The sequence below is a fragment of the Chiloscyllium punctatum genome, chromosome 40, assembly GCF_047496795.1.
Source record: "Chiloscyllium punctatum isolate Juve2018m chromosome 40, sChiPun1.3, whole genome shotgun sequence".
Classification (NCBI taxonomy): domain Eukaryota; kingdom Metazoa; phylum Chordata; class Chondrichthyes; order Orectolobiformes; family Hemiscylliidae; genus Chiloscyllium; species Chiloscyllium punctatum.
Window position 1 is genome coordinate 42,473,680 of NC_092778.1, and position 21,028 is coordinate 42,494,707.

The 21,028-nt window shown below is 38.4% G+C and overlaps 1 protein-coding gene across 1 annotated transcript in view; it reads right to left on the bottom strand.

Moving 5' to 3' along the window:
- nlrc3 (NLR family, CARD domain containing 3) overlaps window positions 1-11,023 on the bottom strand; it is a 52,242-nt gene extending 41,219 nt beyond the window's left edge. Inside the window, exon 1 of the mRNA XM_072559651.1 lies at window positions 10,828-11,023. The gene's annotated coding sequence lies outside the window, so the exon portion shown is untranslated. The remainder of the gene's footprint in view (window positions 1-10,827) is intronic.
- Between the last annotated feature and the right edge of the window lie 10,005 nt (window positions 11,024-21,028).

Below are 21,028 nucleotides of genomic sequence, written 5' to 3' on the forward strand. Positions count from 1 at the left end.
GAGCAGGATATCTACACTCAGATCAGCCACTAACTGTTCATTTCTGCAACAGTTCTTTTTTAAAATATTAAAACAGAATAAAAACATTATCCATTTCTTTCCATTTATAAAATTCTTCTTCATCTCTCTATGATATTTGATCAAACACTGTCATTGCAAATGCAGAGCAGGTTAAAAATGGAAAGGAATCTCCTTTGCACTGCCAATCAAATGCACCCAGGGCAGCTAAAATACAGGTTAAATACAAAATGAAACACTCACATGGCAACTGCAGCTCAAATCAGAATCAGAAAAAAGCTTCCACTACACTTTTCTTCTGCAACAAGAAAATGTTCATTTCTATATGACCTCTTACAACCTCAGGATGTTTCTGCATTATGAATTTCTCTATGTACTTTTGAAGTGCAGTTACTATTGAAATGTAGGAAATACTGCAGAAGAGCCCATACACAGATATTAAAACATGTGATTTAGAGAACCTCTAGGAAATAAATGGTCACAAGACTTCCTGATCCAATTCTCCCTCTACCTAACCCACATCCTGACAATCCTATCTGTCTATTGATAGGCAGCTTTCCCAGGTATTTTCCCACACAGGGAAAGGAAGTATAAGAGATTTCTGTCTGCAGCCATCTGTTCCTCGTAATGCCACCTATATACTGGAGTTTGGGGAAATCACAGAAACACAACAACAGAAGTAAAAAATGTGTGTAAAACATTTGAACAAAAAGTCAGCTTTGGGTATGTGGCCCAAATGAGTATCTTATTCACAAACACATAGGCTTTAAGGGGAAAATTGGCTTAACTGCAGATGGCTATTCATCTTAGAGGCTATAAGATCTACTAGGTTGGAAGGTCTATGGGAAAGATGGGGTAATTGGTATATGGAGACAAATAGCCTTAAGGTTGAAATCATTTCAATGAGAAGAACAGATATAACAATAAATAAGCAGAAAGTAGAAATTTTATGGTAAAATTAAGAAATTAAAAAAGATTTAAGATTATAATGGAAATTGCAAATGCATCCCCTGGCAGTAGTTATGAAGTGGTGGATTATAGCAGTGAAGAAACTAGACAAGCAGGCAGCAAAAGCAGCATGATTTTAATGGGAAATCTTAACCTCCGTGTAGCTTGGGATAAAGAGACTAGCAAATATCAGAAAGGTAGTGTATTTCTTGATTATGTCATTATCTGAAGGAAAATGTTCTAAATGTGCAAAGAATTCACATTAGAATTAGGAATGAGAAATGAACAAGAATGAGGTAAAAGTTGAATGATGCGTAATTATTCACTTAATGGTGATCTTGACATGACTGACTTCAATGTGATGTTTGAAAGGGAAAAAATGCTACATAGCTGCTAAGAATCTAAATTTCAGTACGGTGAACTTGAACAGAATGACAGGCACTGCCCACAGTAAAGTAGGCACATCTGTTAATAGTTAAAATGATAAAAGATGAGTGAAAGGTGTTCAAAAATAATCTTGTGTGATACAGAAGCATTTTAAAGCCCAGGGCAAGAGATCTACTTGCCAAAAATGACAGCAAACAATAATAAAGAGGTAAAAGAGAATGTAAAACTAAAAACATATAAAAATGAAAACAAGTGCTGATTCTGACAATTGATAAGGATACAAAGGATAATAAAGATTTACAAATGAGTATGAAAGTAAACTTAAGAGGGATTCAAAAATAAATGCCATTTTCTTTTGACAACCAAAGAGGGTGATTAGGAGCAATGAGGCTTCCATGATAACAATGATACTTTAAATGAAATTCAATACTTATAAATTCCCAACAACAGATGGTTTCTATTGTACAATTTTAGAGGATTTTGCAGATGCTCTAAATAAGGTAAAAGGTAAAAACTTTGCAGGTACTCTAATTTTAATTTTCCAAAGTTCTCTTCATCCCAAAACCATATTTTTAGATTAGAAAACTGAGTTTCTACACTGATTAAGAAAAGTGGGGGAGCAACAAAGAGAATCATGAGCTTTAGTAGTTGACTTAACAGCTGCTACTATTGGTTTCTGGAATGGCTAAAATATTTTAGGGTGGCTAAATAATTGATCATTTTCAGCTGATCAGAGAAAATCAGCAAAATTTTGTAAAGGGTAATATGCTTAACAGACTTGATTGAATTATTTGAAAAGTTAAAGAAATTAATAGATAAGGGAATGTCAATGAAAATAACTTATAGGAATACATTTGACAAAGTTATTTATAAGAGGTTGTTAACTAATGTCATTTAGAAACATAAGGTTTTCAGCACACAGTCCACCATTTACTTAGTCCATCACAACTACACTAGAAAAATAGCTGACAAACCTCATCACACTTTTCAGCTGTTGGTTTGTATTCCTGCAGATAGATATTCATTTGAGAAGTATCTAAGTTTTTTTTTAATGCAGTGGTTACAGGTCTACCACCTTTTCAAGTGGTGAATTCCAGGGCCCAAGTTGAATCCTCAGGTTGAAAACATTCTCTTCAACTCATTTCCAATCCTTGCATCAATGAATTGTCTATGTCATCTGGTTATTGACTTCTCAGCTCAGGAAAGCAAGTCCTTCCTATCCTTATACCATCCCATATCCACCCAACTAATATCCAACATTGGTATATCCCAAGTCATGTAGAGACAAAAATAAAACTAAACATTTAACAATCTATTAAAGCTCTCACTCATACAAGTTTGATCCTGAAAAACTTCAATTTGAACCTATTCAAAGATTTTAAATCCTTTCAAGTGTTCAATCTATTATAAAACTGAATGTAATTCTATTCAGTAACAATTCCAAAGATATCTCATCATTTAATAGCCTCTTTAAGCCATTAATCAAAGCACGATATTGCTGACTCCCCTGATTAGGGAGTCTTTTAGCTTGCAAAACTCAACCAAACATTTGTAATATCATTAGTTTAAGTAATGACTCTCAGGAAAAGTGAACAAAGAACTCAACTGAAACGACAGGAATATTTTTCTAACCTGTACCAGATTTCACATTAATCAAAGCTGTCCAACAGATGATTTGTTAAATTCCACTGACAGCTACAGCCTGCTTTTTTTTCATGTTTAAAGGGCTGGGGGTTTTAAAAGCCTCGGATCAAACTTTATTTAAACTGATGTGACAATGCTGCTCCTTTAACAAGGTTATGCTGTCCTTGGCTTTTTCTTTCAGAGAGCTTATAAAAGCAGTAATTCCAAAAAGTTGGGTTTTAGGGCCAACTTGATCATAGCTAACAAATACTGCCTTCGGAAAAGGGCTTTCAACTTTAAAAGAAACACTTGTACAATGGAAGTGCTTTTGATGAAGTACATTCCTGATGAAGGGCTTTTGCCCAAAACGTCGATTTCGAAGCTACTTGGATGCTGCCTGAACTGCTGTGCTCTTCCAGCACCACTAATCCAGAATCTGGTTTCCAGCATCTGCAGTCATTGTTTTTACCTAATGGAAGTGGAGTGGCCAGTTCCCCCAGCTCAGCTTTTCTCTGATTTGATTTGGATTTTGGCAGTCTGGATGTTCACTGAAAGCAGTGAGTTCAGTTTAAGGCTACTGGTCCAAGAAACAGCTACATGGAAGAAGGTGTTCCATGCTGCCATCTCTCTGTCTCCTGTAAGACTCTCTGTTTGATTTTACCTTTTGTGCCAAGGGATGTTTATGGGGATTGTTGCAAGCATTTGAAATAGCATCATTAAGTTGGGATAATTTCTTGGGCTTTCGGATAGGTTAGGTTATTCGGTATTCTGTTCTCTTTTGTTTGTGTTTCATTCAATAATCTTGTAAATAAATTCTCATTTATTTAAAACTAAATGGTTTGACCAGCTGCATCTCTCCTAGAATATCCAATATGCACCTGCTTAAACGACTAGTAAAGTTAGGGTCCAGACTACCTTCTTGAAAGGTTTTGACGGGATCTGGTCTGGTCCACAACTGACCTTATATGACTTTCAGGAGTGTTCCTGACTATTCCATCATTTTTTGACACTCACAATGTAATCAAGGCCATTGGAGGAGCTAAAATATGATCCTGTTGAATACAGCAGTGATTTATAACAGTCCAGCTGGTTATAGGTTTCCAACCATGTGATATATAGTCTGTTGCCAAAATGGCATTTGTCAGAAATGGTGGAGTGACTCCCACAAGCATGTCAAATTTAAATAATTCAGGAGATTCTACAAAAAATATGACCAGAGAGTAAGGTGAAGCAGATAAAGAATGCATAGGACAGATGTCAAGGGGATAATACAAATAAGAAACCAGGCTGAATGTAGAAGAGGTGGGAAGTGAGAAAACAAATAAAACAGGCAAAGAAGATACTGGCAGAAAACAGAAAAGTGTATCCAAAAGTCCTCCATCAGAATATAAATGGTAAAACAGTGGCAAAACGAGTGAGGCCAATTAGGACCATAAAAGTTGATTTAGAGACAGTGGACATGGTGAGATACTAAATGGTACTGGGTTTATCAAGGAAGATGTTCCCCAAATAGGTGGTTGAGACACTGCATGGGCTAAAATTGGTAGAGAGAAGGCTTTTAGATCAGCTAGCTATAATTAAGCTTGATGAGTCACCAGGGCTGGATAAAACAATGATCCTAGGAAAGTTAGAGTGGAAAAGGCTTTAGTCTTCCGATCTGTGAGGCAATGGCCTGGTGGCATTATTGCTAGACTATTAATCCAAGGGTTTATGCTCAAACATCGCCTCTCCTGCTCCTCGGATGTTGCCTGACCTGCTATGCTTTTCCAGTGCCACCCTTTTGACTCTTATTAATCCAAAGACCCAAACAATGTTCTGGAAACCTAAGTTTGAATCCTGCCTTGGCTGATGTTGAAACAACAAATTCAATAACAAATCTGTAATTAAGAGTTGAACGATAACCTGAAATCATTGTTGATTGTCAGGACGTGATTCACTGATGTCCTTTACAGAAAGAAACTGCTGTCCTTACCCAATCTGTCCTCCGTGTGACTTCAGACCCACAGCAATGTGCTTGACTCTTAACTGCTGTCTGGGAAATTATGATCGGCAATAAAGGTTGGCCTAGCCAGCATTGTCCACATCCTGTGATTATATAAGTTTGAATAAAATCCACCTTAGATGCAGGAATCTTGTCAGTGGACTGAAGAATTGGAAAGATTTGACTTTTTTTTGAACAAATATGTAGGGATGAGCCCAGCAATTAAAGATCAATTAGTTTAATCACAGCAGTGAAAAAGCTTTTTGAAACAGCCATGGATAAAATTAAGAATCGATGGACAAAATTGAATTAAAAATGGAAAGTTAGCACAGAGAAAGGGTTGATAAAAGTAATGCAGTTGACATAATTTACCTGGACCTCCAAATGGCATTTAGTAAAGTGTAAATAAGAGAACTTTAGAAAAGTTAGAGTTCCCCAGGAGTCAGCATTAGGACCCCACTCTTGCTGATAAATATAAAATGGTCCAAATAGAGTCATAGAGTAATAGAGATGTACAGCTCATAGCTTCTTGAAAGTAGAGTCACAGGTAGACAGGATAGTGAAGAAGGCGTTTGGTATGCTTTCCTTTATTGGTCAGAGTATTGAGTACAGGGGTTGGGAGGTCATGTTGCGGCTGTAAAGGACATTGGTTAGGCCACTGTTGGACTATTGCGTGCAATTCTGGTCTCCTTCCTATCAGAAAGATGTTGTGAAACTTGAAAGGGTTCAGAAAAGATTTACAAGGATGTTGCCAGGGTTGGAGGATCTGAGCTACAGGGAGAGGCTGAACAGGCTGGGGCTGTTTTCCCTGGAGCGTTGGAGGCTGAGGGGTGATCTTATAGAGGTTTTCAAAATTATGAGGGGCATGGATAGGTTAAATAAACAAAGTCTTTTCCCTGGGGTCGGGGAGTCCAGAACTAAAGGGCATAGGTTTAGGGTGAGAGGGGAAAGATATAAAAGACACCTAAGGGGCAACTTTTTCACGCAGAGGGTGGTACATGTATAAATGAGCTGCCAGAGGGTGTGGTGGAGGCTGATACAATTGCAAAATTTAAGAGGCATTTGGATGGGTAAATGAATAGGAAGGGTTTAGAGGGATATGGGCCGGGTGCTGGCAGATGGGACTAGATTGGGTTGGGATATCTGGTTGGCATGGATGGGTTGGATCTTGGCACACAGGGCACAATTTCAAAATTTGCAAATAATACAAAAATTGAAAGTTTTATAAACTGTTAAAATAAAAATTTGGAACTTTTGAAGGACAGGCAAGTTTCTGGAATTGGCCAACAAGTGATGGATGAATTTAAATGCAGCATGAAGTGATTCATTCTGAGAGGAAGAGCATGCAGAGACAGATTCAAAGTACAATTTCAAAGACAATGCAGAATTAGAGGGACCTGGGGCTATGTGTACATAAATCACTGAAGGCGGCAGGTTAGTTTAAGAAAGTGGATAATAAAGTGTAGGGGATCCTGGCTTTTATAAATACAGTATTCAACTTATAGAAGTCATTAAAAACTGTTTCAGCCTCAGTTGGAGTATTGTCCCAATTTGGACACCACAGTTTGGAAAGTTTGTGAAGGCACGAGAGAAGATACAGAAAAAATTCACAAGAATAGTTCCAGGGATGAGCAACTTTAGACTAGAGGAACTTTGGTGAAAAGTAAACCAAGAGGAGATTTGATAGAGGTGCCTGTAAAGAGTAGATAGAGAGAAATTGTTCCCATCTACAGAAGCATTGTGCTCCATAGCACATTAATTTAAGGTGATTGTTAAAAAAAGCAGTGGCAACATGAGGAAAACGTTTTTATCCAGTGATTTGGAACTAATATGCACTACCTGAGAATGCGACAGCAGATTAAATTGCGACTTTCAAAAGAGAATTGGAGCATTATCTGAAGATAAAGAATTTGCAGACAATGGATAGAGGAAGGTAGAGGAGTGAGAGTCGCTTTGTTGCTGTCACAGAGAATGACAGAAAAATGACAAGCTGTTAGCCTTCCATCTGTACTGTAACTATTCTATTATTCACTATCAAAATTCCTCATTATTGTATACATCTCCAATTAAGTGTGTCCTCAGTCTCTTCTGTTCCAAGGAAAATAATCTCAAATTATCCTCAAACATTCTCACGTTCTGGTCACTTCATCTGAACTATCAACATCCTTTCTTCCCCAGCACTCTAAATCTGCTCCCCCCTCCCCCCTCCCCCCCCCCCCCCCCAACAACTACTACATACATGCTGCCCCCTCCACACTTCACGTCAGCGCTGATGAAGAGTCATCGCAATTCAAAACATTTGCTTGCTTTTTCTCCATGGATGCTGCCTGACCTGCTGTGATGTCCCAGCACTTTTTGTTTTCATCTCAAACCATCTAATCTTTCCTCAGAGCTAAAATCGTGTATTCCTGGCTACAATTTCTACAATTTCATATATTTCATCTGTAACTTCTCCAATGAGATCATATTCTTCCTGCAGTGCAGTGATCAGAACTACATACAGTAATTTAGCTGCATTCTAACTGATGTTTTATATTGTTGTGGAGAAACTTGCCTGTTCTTTTATAATCAGAAAATATTATAACCTAATGACAGCTACTTGACACATGATATCCATGCTAGCTTTCTGGAAGAACAACTCAGCTAGTCCCATTGCCATGTCCTGATCCTGTAGACAGCAAATGTTTTATCTTCAGATAATTATTTTTGATCGTATCTGCCTCCACATACTCTCGGATAGTGCATTCTAGATCCTGACCACACATTGTGCTAAAAGGATTTTGCTCACATTATCTTTGGTTCTTTTGCAAATCACCTTAAATCAGTGTCCTCTGGAGACCTTTCAAACAATTGAAACTGTTTCTCCCTATCTACACTGTCTAAACACATTATGATGCTAAACACTTGTATCAATGCTGCTTTCAACATTTTCCGCTCTAAGATTTCTGTTTCAGCTCATATATCTACATAAGACCCTTATCCATTCTCATAAATCTTTTGCATCCTCTTCAAAGCCTTCACATTTTTCCCAAAATGTGGTGCCCAGAAAGGAACACAATAATTTAGCTGAGTCCAAACTAATGTTTTATTAAGGCTCATCAAAAATTCCTTACTTTTGTGTTCCAAGCCTTTGTTTATAAAGCTTAGGATCCTGAATACCTTTTTAAATCAGTTTGTCAGCTTCTGTCTGCCACCTTCAGCAATTTGTACATATCCACACCCGTGTCTCTGTTCCTGTTCCCACTTAGAATGCTAGCCTTTGTTTTATATTGTTTCTCCTCAATATTCCAAACAAAAAACTTATGACTCCACACATTCTCCATATTAAAATGTTGTTACTTAGCTACCTATTCTACAAGTCTGTCCATGTCTTCTAAAATATATCACTCTATTTCACATTGTTCACAATGCTTCCAGGTTTTGTGCCATCAACAAATTTTGAAATTGTGCCCTGTACAGTTTAGGTAATTAATCTGTACATCTATTTTAGCCAAATATATAGAATATGACAGTATCCTATATATCTTTTAACGACCTTATCGCCATGCACTACTACTTTTAAGGACCTGTGAACAGGCACTCTAAGGTCCTTCTGTTTCTTTCTCCATTTCAATATCTCACCATCATTGTGAATTCCCTTATGTTGTTTGTTTCCCCACCAAGTACGTACATTATTCCTCTCTGGATTGAATTCAGTTTGTAATTTTTCTTCCTACCTGACCGTTCCATTGATATCTTCTTGCAGTCTACAGCTTTCTCCCACCCCATCAATGACATGACCATTTTCTTGAATAAGTTAATCAGACATAAGCTGTGCTTAAAATAATTCCATGCCAACAGCCCTTGACTAATTTGTGCCTTTCAAGCTGATTTATATTGGCCCTTATATTTTTTTTCAAAACCTTGCCCACATAGAGGTTAGATTGACTGCCCTGCCATTACCTGGTGTATTACTTCCTTCTTTACTAAACTACAGCATAATGCTAGCAGTCTTTCACTCCTTCAACGCCATGTCTGCCACCAGAGAGCATTGGAAAATTTCTTCCCTCGATACTAGCAATTTGGGATACATTTTATTCAAGCGTATTGATTTTTCCACTTTCAAAGAAGCCAAATATCTCCTCTTTCACTATGTTGATGCCATTCAATCTCTCACACTCATCCTCTTTAGTATGGTATCTGTTCATATCAACCCCTTCTGTTGTGAAAACAGAATCAAAATGGTTATAAAGTTTGTTAAAACATGCCCATCTCACCTGCCTCCACACACAAGTTACCTTTTCAATATTTAATTGGCTCCACTCTTCCCTTTGTTCTTTTCATACTTATAAACCATCTGTAGGTTTTTGTTGATTTTACTTGCGAATATCTTTCATGCCTCCTCTTAGCTTTCCTAATTTCATTTTCAGTTTCACCACTGCACCTTTTACACTTTTCTAGGCATTCTGCAATACCTTATCCTCAGTATCTTTTTTGCCTTATCCTACTCTGGATAAGGCAAAAGAATGATGCCTGAATTTCAACGATTAACTGATGAGCAGAGATTGCATAAACTTTGTCGTATTCCTTGAAATTCAGAAAGTTAGGGATAATTTGTCAAAGATTTCAAGATTTTAAGGGGACTGCAGAGGACTGATAGATAGAAACTATTTCTGCTGGATGGAGTGTGTAACACTGAGGATATGGTCTGGAAGTTAGAGCTAGGCCTCTCAAAACTGAAAATAGGAAACACTTCTACATATAAAGGCTAAGGAAATCCAAAACTCTCTTTATAAATGGTCATTGATGCTCAATCAACTGAAAACATTAAACCAAAGGTACTATTGAATATGGAGCAAACAAGGGCATATATGGAGTTAGGTCACAGATCAGCATTAGATTAAACGATAAATCATGCAAAAGGGGCTAATGGCCATTCCTGCTCCAACATTGTGCAAGTTACCACCCTAGAACTGTATTCCAATGCTATGCACCCAATGTGAATCATCACAGTTTTCTGGTAGCAGCATGGAATATCCACATGTGTCTCTATCAGACTCTCTCCAGGACTTTGTAACTCCCTCATTCTCTACAGTGTAGAAATGCCCTAATTTTAACAGCTGTGATATAATTTCCTGCTTGCTCTATATTTTAAATCATTGGGACCCATTTCCGAGAAATATCGGTCTCTATCCTGGTGTCAGTTATATCTGCTCCTATTTTTTTATTTTAGTTGGTGCTAAGTTGTACTTGATACTTGCCAACTGAAAGTTTAATTTTATTGAGACCACTTCCCTTAGAACATATTGTTGTGACTACAGAGAACAAGTTACAAGGACAAATTTTGGCAGTGTTACAGAATTCCACAATTCTTTGTGTGAAGAAATGCTTTCTAACACACCTCTAAATGGCTCAGCTCTAATTTTATTTTTTTTTTCTGGATTGCCCACCAAAAGAAGCAGTTCCTATCTATTTCTTTCAAATTTTTAAACATCTCAATTAGATTTCCCATTAATCACAACCCATAAGAGGTCAGGACATCTGAGCTTAAATCCTTTAGGTACTGTTTTCATGATAGAAACTCATTTCTCATGGAAACCTCATTGCTAGCAGATCGAAGAGGTTGATTTCAAACCTACCCCATCTCAGAGATGAAAGCATCATATGTTAACCTATTCCACTATCTATAGTTGACCCACTTCACCAGCCATCCCAAAACGTTTGCTCCTTAAACCAAATCATCTTTCTAGACTGAAAGAATTTCCCATTTCAACGTACAAACTAATTCCGATCCTGTAACCACTGAGATCACACTAATATCAATTTCATGTAGTGTCATGTAAATACTTTATCTTGACTTACAAAAGTATTAATGATAAAGGAGAACTTACCTCATGTGTACTGGGTGAAGTTTCAGGAATAGGACCAAAGTGCGAGAGAGATTAAATAAAACCTGGTATTTTTCGGAGCAGCTTTCCCTTTAGCCGTTGAATTATTTCCTTTCAAATGTTATTGAGTATTCAAAAAAACTGCAGACAAGCTCTTGGTAGGTAGAAGGAAACCACAAACAGACCCACACGAGGAGCCCTTCTGATTAGGCTTGTCTGTCACTTCTCTTGATACTTAAAATTGATGTGACAAAATTACTCTTTTAAAACTCCGTAGCCATTCGGGCTACAGAGAATGTCTCATTAGATGTTTTACCACACCTGGCAAATCTTTACAGTTACTGTAATTTCTTGATGAAACAAAACAGCTTGTCTTCCATTTGTGATATCTCTTCCTGTTGGGTGATTTTTTTTGTCTTCCTGTTAGTATGAGAGACAACAGGATGTGAGAATAATCAGCACATGGTAACTAATCATAATGCAGACAAAAAACATAAGACAATACAAAGATGAGTTGAGCTGCAAGAGGTATCATCCATCTCAATGCAATATACATGCCCACAAAGGAATTAAGCACAGCAAGAATTACTGTACAATTCCATGCATTACATCGGTTAATGCAGATTAAATACAAAGTCTCAGTCCTTGTTCCTAACACTTAGCACTCTATTTCAATTTTACAAAATGAATTTTTTTTTCTAAATTTCTAAAACAATACAAAATGGAATTTGCTTTTTTATCCTTATTAGAAGAAAACTAAATCTTGTATACTTTGCTTGGGTTACTGTTATGCTATCTGTTTCACACCTCAGGGAGATGGGAATCTACATTCTTCTGAATTCATTCCAAATTGTAAGAGAATCCTTCTTGTTTCCCATATAACGTGCAATTTATCTGCACACTGTAACTTTCAGCAAAGTTTATCTCCTTGGCAACTGCATTGTAGGTGATCCTGACAGGTCAATAGTTATTGACCATTTCTCGTTGTCTAAGGGCATGAAATAAAAGAGGTAAAAACAATGACTGCAGATGCTGCAAACCAGATTCTGGATTAGTGGTGCTGGAAGAGCACAGCAGTTCAGGTAGCATCCACGAAGCTACTTGGATGCTGCCTGAACTGCTGTGCTCTTCCAGCACCACTAATCCAGAATAAGGGCATGAAATGCCAACCAAATAATAGTGTATGACTGGAATTACTTGAAAAAGTATGATATTAGAGAAGTTTTTACAAAATTTGACAGTCATTTTTTGGTGCCATACCTCAAAATAATGTGGGATTTGAACTCACTACCTCGCGGTTACTATAGCAGTCTCATAACAACTAAATTACTGTTCCCTTTGTCAGTCAATATGATGGCTGATTCTGATTGGGATTCATACACCTATTTAACAGGTGGCAATGAGTTAGTGTGAGATACATTCCAGTAAAGCATGGGCAAGAGTTCATTGTTCATCCTTGGTTCTTGCTATATACACATATCACATAGATAAAGTCTATTCAAATGTGTAGGAAAGGTAAGATCTACTTACAGGTTTGATCAGTGACATTATACTTAAAAACATCTTGCATGCAAGTGTGGGCTCCTGCACAGCTTATTTAACCCACGCAGGCCTTTCAATGAAAGTGTGATCTAGACACCAGAGATTGGTACAATTAAGTGATTCATCAACACTATAGTCTAAATTTCAATGTCAATCGGCAATTCCTACTCTGGCTTTTCTCTGAACCATAGAGGAAACAGGGGTCCCAGTCTGTTTTTGGTCTTTAGACAATTACTGAGATATACCAGGCACTGGTTGTCACAGATAGTTTCATAGCAATGGAAGAAATAAAAGAAATGACTCTCTGTGACACCCCAACGATTGATTAGCCTATTAGTGCTCATTGTTAGGCAAAGACACCCTGGGAAGTCACAATTTTAAGGGAAATAAAGGGAAAATTGTTTGAGGAGGGCAGCAAGAAATATAATAAGCAACAAGAAGGTGGCCTTAGAAAGTGATATCTCAAAAAATGTGTTAAATTAGGGTTTCACCCCAAAATAGATCTGTAAGTTGAATAAGTGATAGTAGCAAACACTCAAATTTATAGCTCCACTTGAATTCCTGAGCGTGCAGCTTCAAGCAAAGTCATTTTTTCCACAGTGAATTACCGGAAACACCCACAAATTCTAAGAAGCAAGAGAGTTGATTGGTGCATATCTAGGTTTTGTGGTAAAGTCACTGACTACATCAGATGCTTTGCTTAGTGGGTGGACTTAAGCTGCTAATAGCAGCCACCAAGTAAAAATTAGGGGACACTGGTTCAGAGTTCATGTCAAGAAATAATCAAACCCATAATCAAAACTTCTCTTACCTGTAATTCAAACAGTTAGAACACAAGCTCTGGTTAAATACTTATTATAATGCACACATTTTCTAAAAACAAAAAAAGGACTGATAGGATCCTGAGGCAGCATCAAAATATTTTTAAAAGTCCCCCATCTTACATCACCCTCATCAGATTGTAGGACTGGATACACAAACATAGATATATATTCTGGGCAGGATGAAGAAGAGTAGATAGTCAACATCTTTGTCTTTAATATATCCCATTGTTCACATTCTATAGCAATTTCTAAAGTTAAAACAAATCAATTAAGAGTATATAGTAATCAGCAAATGGAAATTCAGCAACAAGGACCTTGTTTATTGTTCAGCTCACTACAAGCAGCACAGTCTGAGTTATGGTTTATTGATGAGAATCTGCTAAGATGTTAAACCCAAGAGAAATATTGGAAGCAGAAACCCCAAAACATACCAATAGTGGCAATTACAAGTGAGGTCAAATTGTCACTTAATAATCATCGGGATTGTCATTTTTTTCCATTTTAATAAAGTGAAGCCAGCAGCAACATTTTAAAATGTGTACGTGGTTTCAGACAGACAATGACAAATGGATTAGTGTTTTCAGCCTTCGCTTCATGGTAGTAGTGGTAGCCTCTGAATCAGAAGGTTGTGGATCCAAGCTTCACTTCAGACCATTGACCCTCATAATATCTCTACCACAAGAACCACCATTTGAAAGAGAAATAAATTGGTGATTATTTCATTGTTCTTTGTGCAGCATTGCTGTGTGCATGCATTAGGTGTTGTGTGTGTGCTCACACTGCATCAGTGACTATGGTGCACTTTGCAATTTCCTGAGCGTACAAAAAGCACTACAGAAAAGTAGTTCTTTCTTTCCCTTTAGAATTATTAATGCAGATGCAGAGAAAGTAGCAAAGATACTTTGCAAAACATCTAAAAGTACTGGAATATGAAGCTGCAAGACGAAAACAAAAGGAATGTCATAGTCATGGACTATGAGAAGAGTCGATACAATACCCATGGCTGCAAATTTTTCCTCCATGGAGGTAGTGAAACGGAGAAATAATTGGGCAAGTTGACCCTGGAGAGAAACTTGTACCCTCTCACCTCCTCATCAATTGAATGAAAATGCCCACTTGGGACTTTCTCAACAAGCCAGCAATTAAGACTTTTTATTGTTTTATTTAACCTACTTTTCTAGTCAACCCATTCAGAGGTGTTATTACACACCTCTAGAGCAGGTGGGACTTGGGCCTCCCAGTCCAAGGGTAGGAACACTACCAGTGCACACAAGAAGGCACTCAAGTAAGACTCCTAAGCAAATCAATTAACAGCCACTAAAGGGCTTCAAATTTCCATCTTCCCAATTACCTGCCATCCCAGCAACAATTAAAGAGGGTGATTTCCAGAGCTGCTGGTTATGGAAGTGGTGGGCGGAGGTGGGGGAAGGAACCCATTTACTCCAATATGGAGTAAATCATAGGCATGGCTGGGGACAAGGGATTGGTCTGCAAAGGCACCTCCTGCTGTTGCCTTCTACAGTTTGTCTCTTCTCCCCATGACACACACTCTGTAGGAAGCAAATAAGAAAAGATCTACCTTCACATCATTAGATCTCCATGCAAAGTAGGCCTCAACTAATTGGCTTTAGGATCCAAAAACCACGGGACTGTCATTGCCAGCGACGTCTGATGAGCCAGGACACCACAGTTGAGGGCTGCAATAGGCTTGTGAAGCTCAAAGTTCATTGGTCAACCTTTAACAAGCTGATTGGTACACAATAAAGCAAGGCAAAAGTGAGGACTGTAGGTGCTGGAGATCAGTGTCTAGTTTAGAGTGAGGTTGGAAAAGCACAGCAGGTCAGGCAGCATCCGAGGAGCAGAAAAATCGACATTTCGGGCAAAAGCCCTTCATCACAAATCAAGCTCATTCCTGATGAAGGGCTCTTGCCCGAAATGTCGATTTCCCTGCTCCTCGGATGCTGCCTGACCTCTTGTCCTTTTCCAACACCTCTCTAATCTAGACACAATACAGCAAGCTTTCCCAGCAGTGGGAGCAGGGAGTTAGTTGACACTTAACATGTCCACCCCTGAAAAAGGGAAAATCAGGACCATTGACAATTTATTGGCAAGGAAGGGGCCCATTCAGCTTATTGTACCTGTGCCAGCAGAAGACAGGCGATTCAGTTTATTCCATTTGCCAACTCTTAGTCTGTAGGCCTGGAGTTTATCCAAGTATTCTTTAAAAATGATCATCTATTTCTTCCAGTGAATGACAGTGAATTCTGAACACCCAGATGGTGAATTAAATTACCTTAATCTCTGCTCTAATCTTCCTACCAATTATTCTGAAGTTATATCCAACTCCAATGCTTGCCAGTTATGTGCTTCTTTACTAAGGGAAATATGTCCTTCCTATCATTTGTTTTCAGTTTTGCACAGCATGACAATCTCCATGACAGATTGAACAAGGAGGCTGTTTCAGAATCCAAAAAAAGCCAGAAAAAGATTGATTGCTAAAATAAAGGAATGCAGATGCTAGAAACCTGAAACAAAAACAAGAAGTGCTAGAGAAATTCACAGGTCTGGCAGCATAAGGAGAGAGAAAAACAGAGTTAACATTCTGAGCTCAGTGTCTCTTTATCAAAACTGAAAATATCTGGTAAAGGATGATAGTTTGCTGATGATGGGATAGGGGAAGTGAATTGAGTACACAGAGACATGGCCCAGACAGAGGCAAAAAAAGGGATAGGTAAACAAAGAGGTTGATGATGGTAAGCTGAAAGAGAGAGATAAATGCTAAGAAATGTAAATGGTTGAAAATGGGTTGGCTGTTCTGCGAATAACTGATATCAAACATAATCTGGGATGTAGTGTGGTGGGTAATGAACATAGCGGAGAGTGTTCATGTTCTGAAATTATTAATCTCAATGTTGAGTTCTGAAAGCTGTAAGATACCCAAATAAATGATGATAGGATTCTTTCTCCAGCTTGCGTTGAACCACACTGGAACACTGTAACAGGCCTGAGACAGAAACATTGGCAATGGAAACACACTGGTGTGTGGAAGTGACAGGTGACTGGAAGCTTGAGGTAATTTTATGGACAGAGCAAAAGTGATTGGCAAAGCAATCATCCAATCTGTATTTCATCTCACAAATACAGAAACATATTGTGAGCAGCAAATAGAATAGACTAGATTGAATGAAGTGCAGGTATATGGCTGTTTCACCTGAAAGATGTTTCTGTGGCCTTGGATAGTGAGGAGGGAGGAGATAAACAGACAAGTGTTGCATTTTCAGTGATTGCATGAGAAGGTGCTGTGGGGGTGTAAGGTGTTTGGAATCAAGGAGGACTGGACCAAATTGTCTCAGAGGGAATAGTTCCTGTGGAATGCTGAAAAGAGAGGGAGGGGAATTATGTGTCTGGTAATGGCATCCTGTTGGAGGTGGCAGAAGTGTCAGTTTATAATCCTTTGGATACGGACAGGTGGGGTGAAAAGTGAGGACCAGGGTACACTATTGTTATCGTGGGAGGAGAAAGAAGGAATGAGGGTGCGGATTGGGTCAGATACTGTTGTCAACCACAGTAGCATGGAATCCTTAGTTGAGGAAAATGTTGAATATTTATTTCGGTATTTTATCATTATTAAAAATGTCCTTGCCTTGTTTATCCTACCTAAATAAATACCTCCATGCATTAAATTCGATTTGCCACTTTTTTTGTGAATCTAACTAGTTCATTGATATCTTCCTGTACTCTACAGCTTTCTCCAAGATTCCTCTCTTCCTCTAACCATTTCAATACTCTACCATGTGCAATGAGTTTCCTTATTTTGTTTGCCCCTTCCAAATGCACTATATCATATCATGTCTATTAAATTCCCATTTTCTATCCACTTAATCAATCCATAAATGTCTCCTTGTAGTAAAGAGCTTTCTTCCTCACAATCGAACACGCAACCAACATTTACATCTTCTGCAAACTTCTTAATCTTGCTCTCTACATTTAAATCTAAGTCATTGGTATATACCACAAATAACATAGGATGCAATATTGCATTGGAAACAGTCTTCCAGTCACAAAAACATTTCGACCAATACACTTTTCTTCATTGGATGCATTGAGGTTCATTGCAGGTGACTTAGAGTCAGAGATGTCCAGCATGGAAACTAACGCTTCGGTCTAACTTGTCCAAGCCGACCATATACCCTAAATTAATCTGATCCCATTTGACAGCACTTGGCCCATATCCCTCTAAACCTTTCCTATTCACAAACCCATCCAGATGCCTTTTAAATGTTGTAATTGTACCAGCCTCCACCACATCCTTGAACAGCTCATTCCACACACGCACCACCCACTGCATGAAAACATTATCCCTTAGATCCCTTTTTAATTTTTCCCCTCTCACCCAAAACTGATACCCTCTAGTTCTAGATGCCTCCACCCCAGGGAAAAGACCTTGTCTATTTACCCAATCCTTGCCACTCGTGATCTTTGCCCTACCACAGAGAAAGGAACTGCCCTGTTCAGTGAATCTCGGGTATATGGTTACACTTCATATACCTGCCTTGGCTCCCTAACCCGTGATACTCTTGCTTCATAAAAAAAATCGTCTATGTCAGATTTAAATTTGACAATTGAATTAGCATTGACCGCCTTTAGCGCTTTTGGCCACTTTGCTCATTCCTGAAGAAGGGCTCATGCCCGAAACATTGATTCTCCTGCTCTTTGGATGCTGCCTGACCTGCTGCGCTTTTCCAGCAACACGTTTTCACCTTTGGTGGAACAGAGTTCAAATTGATTGCTTGTGGAAGTGATTTGACATCTTTCCTAAATGGCCTGGACCTAATTCTTAGAGTATGCCCCCTAATTCTAGGATCATTAACCAATGGAAATAGTTTATCTACCCTATCTTTTCCTGTTAATATCCTGCAGAACTCAATTAGATAATACTTTAACTTTCCAAATCCTAGAGAATAAAGGCCTAATTTGTCTAATCTCTCCTCAAAACCTAACCCTGGAACTCAAGGTATCATTTTTGTAAACCTGCATTGAACTACATCCAAGACTAAAACATTCTTCCTAAAGCATGGTGCTCACAGTACTCTAAGTGGCAATCTAACCAGGGTGTTTCTATAACAGCAGCATAATGTCTGCATCCCTATGATCCAGCCCTTTGAGTATGAAGGCCAGCATTCCATTAACTTTCTGACTATTTTCTACACCTGTTCATGGCATCTTAAATAACTATGCATCTGAATCCCCAAATCTCATTGAACATCTACTGAATTTTGTTTTGTGCATTCTAAAAAAATACCCTGATCTATCCTTTATCAGTCCGAAATGGATAACCTCACACTTGCTTATATTAAAATCCATCTGCAACAGCTTTGCCCATTCATCTAATCCATTGATATCCTGTTGTAATTTTATGCTGTCATCAACAGTGTCTACAATGCTGCCCAATTTGCATCATCAGCAAATTTGGATATTGGACTTTTTATGCCATTATCTAAATTGTTAATGAATAGGACAAATAATTGAGGCTACAACACTGATCCATGTGGAACACCACTAGTCACGTTCTGCCAATTTGAGTACTTACCCATCATTCCAACTCTCTATTTCCTGCCACTCAACCAATTTTCTATTCATGTCAGTAATTTGCCCTCAATTCTGTGGGCTTCCAGTCTCTCATATGGGATCTTATCAAAAGTTTTCTAATAACTTACCACCACTTTGGTCACCTCTTCAGAAAATTCCATGAGATTTATCAGAACTGACCTACCTTTTATGAATCCATGCTGATTGTGTCTGATTAACTGAAATTTGCTGATGTGATCAGTTGCCCCATCCTTGATTATAGACTTCAACAATTTCCCCACTGCAGATGTTAAGCTAATTGGTCTGTAATTATCTGTCACCTTCTTAAAGAGCGGAATGATATGAGCAAACTTCTGATCCAGAGGAACAAATCCTGGTTCAAGGAAAATCTGAAAGTTTAGGGTTAGTGCATTGGAAATATGTTCTCCTACCTCCTTTAAAGCCCATGGATGAAAACCATCAGGCCCTGACATTTATCACTCTTCAGTTCCATTAATTTCCTCATTATTGATGATTTACTTCAACTAATTTTATTTAGATCCTGTACATCTAAAGATTTAGATTAGATTCCCTACAATGTGGAAACAGGCCCTTCAGCCCAACAAGTCCACACCGACCCTCCGAAGAGTAACCCACCCATCCTCTGACCAATGAACCCAACAACTATGGACAATCTAGTATGGCTAATTCACCTAACCTGCACATCTTTCAAATGTGGGAGGAAACCGGAGTACCCGGAGGAACCCACACAGCCAGTCACCCAAGGTTGGAATCAAACCCGGGACCCTGGAGCTGTGAGGCAGCAGTGCTAGCCACTAAGCCACCGTGCCACCCTGTTAATTTCTTTGGGACTTTCAGCAAGCTATCTTTCTTTTCTGTTGTGAACACTGAAGCAAGATAATCTTTCAGCATCTCTGCTATTTTCCCATGGTCATTGACAATATCCCCACTCCTCAGCCTCCAGTGCACCAATAGTACCCTTAAACTGCAGCTTTCCCTTTATATGACTACATTGATGCATTGTATATTGATAGACCATCCAAGCAACAAAAGTTTTAAATATTAATCACAGCAGATGGATAAGTGACAACCTGTAAAATCTTTTTGGAATCTACACTCTCTAATGTAATTTTTCGGTTTCACTTGGAAAGGAAAATTGCTCAATATTAAGTGTTAGAGTGCACAAGTTGGTTTATTACAATAAAAGTAATATGTACATAAAAAAACTCCTTGTTGTCTTTTATGTCCGTTGCAAGTTTCTTTTCATAATCCTTTTTAGCCACACTTATAAGCTGTTTTGCTGCCCTTTGTTTGCCTTTGTATTTGTCCTATTCTGTTGGAGCTATAAGCCCTTTCTTTTAGTTTTATGCTGTCCTTATCTCCTTAAATGTCCATGTCTGGTTTTTATTGTGAGATGGATCTTTTCCATTTCATGGGTACAAACTGCTTCTGAATAGCATTAAATGTTTGTTTGAACGCCTCCACTGTTCCTTGGTTGTTTTACCAATTAGCAGAGCTTCCTAGTCTACTGTGGACAGTCTCTGCCTCATCCTATTAAAGTTTGCCTTAATTAAATCCAAAATTCTGGTCTGATCTTTGCTTATCTCTTACAAATGCAACATGAAACTCAATCATGTTATGATAATTATTTGACAAATGCTCATGAACAACTAGGTCACTAAATAAATTGAGCTCATTGCTCATTACTAGATTCAATATTGCTTGTCCCCTTATTGCATCCAAGACATATTACTGCAGGAAACTGTTCTGGACAACACATTAGAAATTCACAACCTTTCTAGCAGATGCTTACCTATTTCTCCCAGTCTATCTTAAGATTAAAACTCACCTATTAATACTAATCTGCCTTTGTTACATAGTTGAAAGTGAGGACTGCAGATGCTGGAGATCAGAGTCAAAAATTGTGGTGCTAGAGATGCACAGCAGGTCAGGCAGCATCCGAGGAGCAGTACAATGGATGTTTCAGGCATGAGCTCTTCATCAGGAATGTTCCTGCTAAAGGGCTTATGCCCGAAACTCTCCTACCCCTCGGATGCTGCCTGACCTGCTGTGCTTTTCCAACGCCACACTTTTTGACTTTGTTATATAGTTGCCAATTTCAGCATTTATACAGTCTGGCACTTTTGAGCTGCTACCAGATGGTCTAGGCATGACACCCACTGTGGATTTAGTTCCTTTAAAGTTCCTCAGTTCTACCAATAAGATCTCCTCTGGATGCTTTCCCATCA